At 46.2% G+C, this 6,185-nt stretch overlaps 1 non-coding gene across 1 annotated transcript; it reads left to right on the plus strand.

The window, feature by feature from the left end:
* Positions 1-596: 596 nt before the first annotated feature.
* On the plus strand, positions 597-669 carry TRNAT-UGU (transfer RNA threonine (anticodon UGU)). Its single transcript has one exon. It is a non-coding gene; the product is annotated as a tRNA-Thr (tRNA).
* Positions 670-6,185: the final 5,516 nt, after the last annotated feature.

The following is a 6,185-nucleotide window of genomic DNA, read 5'->3' on the forward strand; positions in this document are numbered from 1 at the left end:
TTCCTTCCTTTTGAGCCTCCTTCATACGTTCCACAACAGTAACATTTTCGACAGTTTCTGCTTGTTTCAATAAAGTTGAGTATCCCTTTGGAGTTGCCTGTATGAGCCTTTCAGCTGGTGTATCCGAGCGTGCACAGATGAAGCAATTGAGCACAGGTGGAGTAACGTCTTCATCCATATTGCTAGACTCCATGTCCTGCAAAGTAGAAAATGAGATATATTTAGAAATTATTTTTCCACAAAGGAGTGTCTGTGGTAAATATAAATGTTAACAATCAACTCAGAATCATGAAAAACCCTTATTTGACCCCTCATAAGTTACTTAAGGGCCGATTAAAAAATATATAAATTCTCGAAAATAATTTTTCGGTACCCGAATTCAACAGCTTTTTTTCTGGGTTTCCCACGGGAGTTGACCTTCAACATTTTAACACATGTTATTACACACCTTTACAAACATATTGGTGAAGAAATTTTTTGGTAACAATTTAGTTAACAGATTTTCATATGTTTCCCTTACTATCTTGGAAGTTTTCTCTTTGCAAGATCTAAAGATGGTTTTTTTATATTGGAAAATTATCAATTTGCTTTCACCTGTTTCTGTAGTGTAGTGGTCATCACATTTGCTTTGTACATAAAAGGGTCTCAGTTCAATTCTGAGCAGAAATATTTTACTTTTAATTTGAAAAATGCTTGTCTCCTCGTCAGCAATTAAAAGCTGTTTCAATTTCCTATTTCCACTTCTTCATCACGTTGTTCGTCAAATCAAAAATAGTTTGTGTGAACCGCATAATCGTGATGGCAATTAAAACTTCAAAGACCACAACAAAACAAACAACCACAATTACTGCTGGGATTCCAAGAGAAAACAAGAACACACGAACACCTTAACTTATAACAACATCTCACAAAAACTTTCAGCACAGGTGTGTTTTGATTGAAACAAGATATAAGAGTAGGTACATTAATTGTTCACACTGTAATTAAACTGTAATTGTTTATTTTACATCTCAAAATGCTCGATTCCTGTAACTTTGTCTTCGTTCTCATTAGTCGAATCTTTAACCCTTCATCCTCCGTCCATCAGGTATCATCGACTGTCTTTCTCTTAGTTTCCCACTCACCTGATAAGATATTTTCATTGCCCAGGCTCCAGGAAGCACACGGTGCACCGGAAACATCTTGTTTTGAAACTCAACACACGTATTTCGTGAGTTTGCACCCAAACAACTCAAGAGGACAACGACAAACCAACATATTGTTACAGCAAATGTGTCTGAATTAGCTAAATGTTCTAAAATGAGAAACAACAATGCATCCTGACAATGGTCTTTGTGATGCTGCAGCAATGTTGTCATGGGAACCGCATTTGGTTGAAAGCAAACTAATTGCATTGTTCATTGCATCGTTATGTCATGGTCTTATGTAATAATCCATTTTCCATCTCGCGAGATCTCGAGACGACGGCACGAATTTTCGAAGCTCCACACGGTCTCCACGTTTTCAAAGTTAAGTCTGTTCACAGTTGTATTTTGTCGTAACTGTATTTTATCTTTCAGTGTGTGAACTTATAGTGTGTCCCTTGGATGTTTCTCGGTGTTTATCTCAGGGTGTTTATCATAAATTAATCGTTTGTTTGCCGCACGGCGTGTGAGGCCTTGCAGCCTCAGGCTTCCCCCGTCGAAGTTTGTTTCTTCCTTCGCTGGTTTTGCTAGGTTTTTTAATTTTCCCTTCTCCCCCAAACTCCACCGAACATCTACTATTTGTCTAACGTTGTAACCCCCACACTCCCCCCCCCCCAAACAAACAAAAAAAAAAACTTTTATTTCCCTTTCTCCTCATGTGCTTTTGTCCCATCGTGTGCTTTTGCTTCTGCCCACGTGCGCTGTCTCGCCCTGCCCCCATTTTCCCCTTGCCTTCCATCTTTTGCCCTGTTCAAGTGACTCGTGGTCGTCCCTCTAGGCTCCCTCTCCCCATTGGTATTTTTGTGAATACAAGATTGTTCTTCACGGTTCTGTTTAAATATGTTTAAACTTTCCCCTGGAATGTTTTATTCAGTCGTATATTACAACACGCTGTTTTTCTTCCTATTTAAAAGGCTCCTTTCAATTTCCTCTTCAACTCATTCCATTTCAAAAAAATATTCAATCTCTTATGATTCCAAATCACTCCATGCTCTAAATTCTCATTCATTCCACCCCTCCTCCATCGTTCTTAAACGGATCGCTAACTTGAAAATCACAACAAACCCAATTTGTTATAAATATTCATCTTTTTTTTTTGTTTTTTTTGTTTTTTGTATACAAGATCGAGGCTCGTGAAAGAGCGAACATTAATCACACAGAAAGACAAACAGACACATAAAACAAATAACATCGGGAGCGGTAGACAAGATGGGGAGAGAGGGGGAAGGACACAAACACAACATTTGAGAGCAGGGACCGAGAGACATGGAGACATCGAGAGATCTGTGGGAGGGAGAGGGCTTTGGGGGGGAGGCATGTGAAGGGGAGGGAGGCATGTGAAGGGGGGGGGGGGTGGGAGAGGTATAAACATATGGACACTGCCAGGATTTCCAGGAAAGAAGTTGGAATTTCAAACAAGGTGGATCTGGGGTGAATTAGTGGGGGTAGAAAAGATCAAGGTTATGGATGGGGGAAGATAAGAGATGGTGGTGAACAGCTGTTTTAAAGACCTGGAGGGAGGAGAGGGATTGAAGGGAGTGTGGGAGTTTGTTCCACAGGCGGGAGAAAAGAGGAATGAAAGAGTGAAGGTGAGCAGAGAGCCGAGATTTCGGCAGTTTAACCATCAGAGGGTTGCTGGCAGATCTTGTGCGACCTGTAGGAATATTTGGGGGACAGAGCACAGAGAGAGCTGGGGAGCAAGGCCGGAGAGGAGTCGGTAGAAGACAGAAAGGCCACCTACCTGCCTGTGGTGAGTGAGTGAAAGGTGAGTCTTTCATTAATCATCCACTTTCTAAACTCCCCCCTTGCCCCTCCCCTCCAAATCTCCCAACTTGCCCCTCCCCTCCTAAACTCCCCCCTTGCCCCTCCCCTCATAAACTCCCCCCTTGCCCCTCCCCTCCAAATCTCCCCCCTTGCCCCTCCCCTCCAAATACCCCCTTGCCCCTCACCTCCTAAACTCCCCCCTTGCCCCTCTCCTCCTAAACTCCCCCCTTGCCCTTCCCCTCCAAAACTCCCCCCTTGCCCCTCCCATTCAACTCTCTCCCCCAACCCCTGCCCTTCAAATCTCCCCCCCCCCCAACCATCCCTCCCAAATTCTCCCTCCTCCCACCTCCTTCTCAAAGCTGCCTCCTCACCACTTCGTCTCCCTTCTATCTCATACCTCCACCTCCCCCAACCTTCTACTTTCCTCTGCCCCCCCTCAAACAACCCCTCACTGTGCCTCATCCCATCACCATCAAACCTTTCGTCCTCCTCATCCTTCCCTTTCTTGTAACTCTTCTGTAATCTCTGACACACTATCAACTGCTCTTCCTACCTCCCCCTCTCACTCTTCATCTGACCCTACCCCTCCCCTCCCCTGTCCTGCACCCGATGCTCCCCCTCTCTCCTCATTAACGGTATGGACCTCAAACATCCGAGGCCTTCGCTCAAAACTGATTGATCTCTCCATTCAGGGTGCTTCTGACAATCCAGACTTGATCTGCTTAACAGAAACTTTCCTCCTTCAAGATGTCTCTGATTCCTTAATATCTCTTCCTGGTTACTCCCTCCTCCGGTATGATAGACCTGAGCCTCGTCCTGGAGGTGGGGTGGCTATCTTTATCAAAAACGATCTTCCTCACTCTCCCTGCACTGCCCTCTCTCCACCCCACCCCCAGGAGTACCTCTGGCTGTGGCTTCCTCTTCGCTCCCACCTTTTGTTCATATGTGTTCTGTACTGTCCTCCAAACAGTGATGACTCCATTTACATTTCGCTGTCGGACGACATGGACCAACTTCTATCAACTCATCCAAACTCTCTCTTCCTCATATGTGGCGACTTCAACTGTCATCATGCCAGCTGGCTGGGTGTGGGTTCATCTCTCACCAGCCATGGCACCTCAGCAAAGGACTTCTGCGACTCATTGGGACTGACACAATCTGTCAATTTCCCGACCCGGATCTCAGTCAATGGAGTATCTTCTCTTCTGGACTTGGGTATGACTAACTTCCCTGCAAATGTCTGCTGCTCTTCTTCTGCTCCAATCGGTTCTTCTGATCATGTGCTTGTTAAAGTGGACATCTCTCTGGCCATTCTCAGAGAGCCTCCTCAGCGCCGACAAGTCTGGCATTTCACTCAGGCCGACTGGCACGGTCTGCAAGCAGCCATCAATCATCTGGACTGGTCTCCCATCTCTACTGCCTCTGACATCAATTCTTCCTGGGAATTCTTCCAAAGCAAACTGCTCTCTCTCATGCACAATTTTATCCCATCTCGTCTTCAGTTGTCTTACCCTTCCTCCCGTCCATGGTACACTGAATCTTGTGGTGAGGCAGTTGCCCTGAAACAACTTGCCTTTGCCTCTTGGAAGGCAAATCCAACTGAAGGCAATCTCAGTTCCTTCCACCAAGCTCGAAACAAGTGTGTGTCTACCCTCAGGAGTGCCAGGAAGCACTATCTCTCCACACTCAAGATTGAACTCTCAAACCTGTCTCCTTCCTCCAAATCCTGGTGGCATCTGGTCAAATCCGTTTCTGGTGTTTGTTCCCCATCCATCGCCTGCCTTACCTCAAATGGCTACACAGTTGACACCGCACGTGACAAAGCCGAATGCCTCAACTCTGTGTTTGCCTCAAAATCTTGTGTCCCAAACCCATCTCTCTCTGTTCCCACCTTTCCCAGTCGAACCCAACTGCTCCTCGACTCTGTGTCCTTCTCTCCTGACAAGGTGGAGAAGTTTTTATCAAACCGCGACTCTGATTCTGCAACTGGACCAGACGGCATCAGCCCTCGGGTCCTAAAATCCTGCTCTACCACTCTATCTCACCCTCTCTCTGTTATTTTCACCCTCTCTTTTGCTCAAGGTCATCTGACAGCATCTTGGAAATCAGCAAACATCACTGCTTTACACAAAAAGGTGCAAAAACAGATCCTTGCAATGACAGACCAATCAGCCTGCTTCCAATTATCAGCAAAGTCATGGAATCCTTCATTGCTTCGGATATCAAATCTTTCCTCTTCTCCAATGGCTTGATCTCCGATCATCAATTTGGATTCAGACCAGGTCATTCGACTCTGGACATGTTGCTTCTGCTGTCTCAACAATGGATGGAGGTCCTCAATGCCAAACAGGAAATCAGAGCTGTCTCACTTGACATATCATGTGCCTTCGATATGGTCTGGCACCCAGCTCTGCTCACCAAACTCTCCTCCTATGGTATCCATGGAAATCTCCACTCATGGCTTGCAGACTTCCTCTCTGGTCGTAGGCAATGTGGGGCCCTGAATGGATTTCTCTCATCTCCCCTTCCTGTTCTGGCTGGAGTTCCCCAAGGTAGTGTTCTGGGCCCTGTGCTATTTCTGGTCTTCATCAATGATCTCTCCGACTCTCTGGAAAATCCTCTCTATCTCTTTGCTGATGACTCCACTCTCTGTTGCTCCATTCCTCATCCCTCAGATCGGCAGTCTGCAGCCTCCTCACTCTCTGCAGACCTGGACAAAATCACAGACTGCGCAAACAAGTGGAACATGTCTTTCAATTCTGACAAATCTCACACTCTTACAATGTCTCTCCGAAAGGACCGACTGGAAAACCCTCCCATCTACTTTCTCAACAATCCTCTCCAAGAAGTTCTGTCGCTCAAGCTTTTGGGTCTCACTATCTGCCATGATCTTTCTTGGGAAAACCACATTTCCAAGCTGGCCTCCAAAGCCAGTCGCCGACTGGGCATCCTCCGTCGTGCGAAGTCCTTCCTTGGCACACCTGAGCTCCTCACCACATGCAAGGCTTTCATCCGCAGCTCAATGGAATACTGTTCCACCCTCTGGGCTGGTGCTCCTGCCTCACACCTAGCTCGGCTTCACGCTGTTGAAACCAAAACATTCAGAATCATTGGAATCTCCTGCGATTAAGTTAACTCCGAGGGCCTTTCACTCACTCACCGCAGGCAGGTTGGTGGTCTTTCTGTCTTCTACCGACTCCTCTCCGGCCTTGCTACCCCAGCTCTCTCTCTGTGCTC

Source organism: Myxine glutinosa, chromosome 3 (assembly GCF_964187855.1).
Source record: "Myxine glutinosa chromosome 3, kmMyxGlut1.1, whole genome shotgun sequence".
Lineage (NCBI taxonomy): Eukaryota > Metazoa > Chordata > Myxini > Myxiniformes > Myxinidae > Myxine > Myxine glutinosa.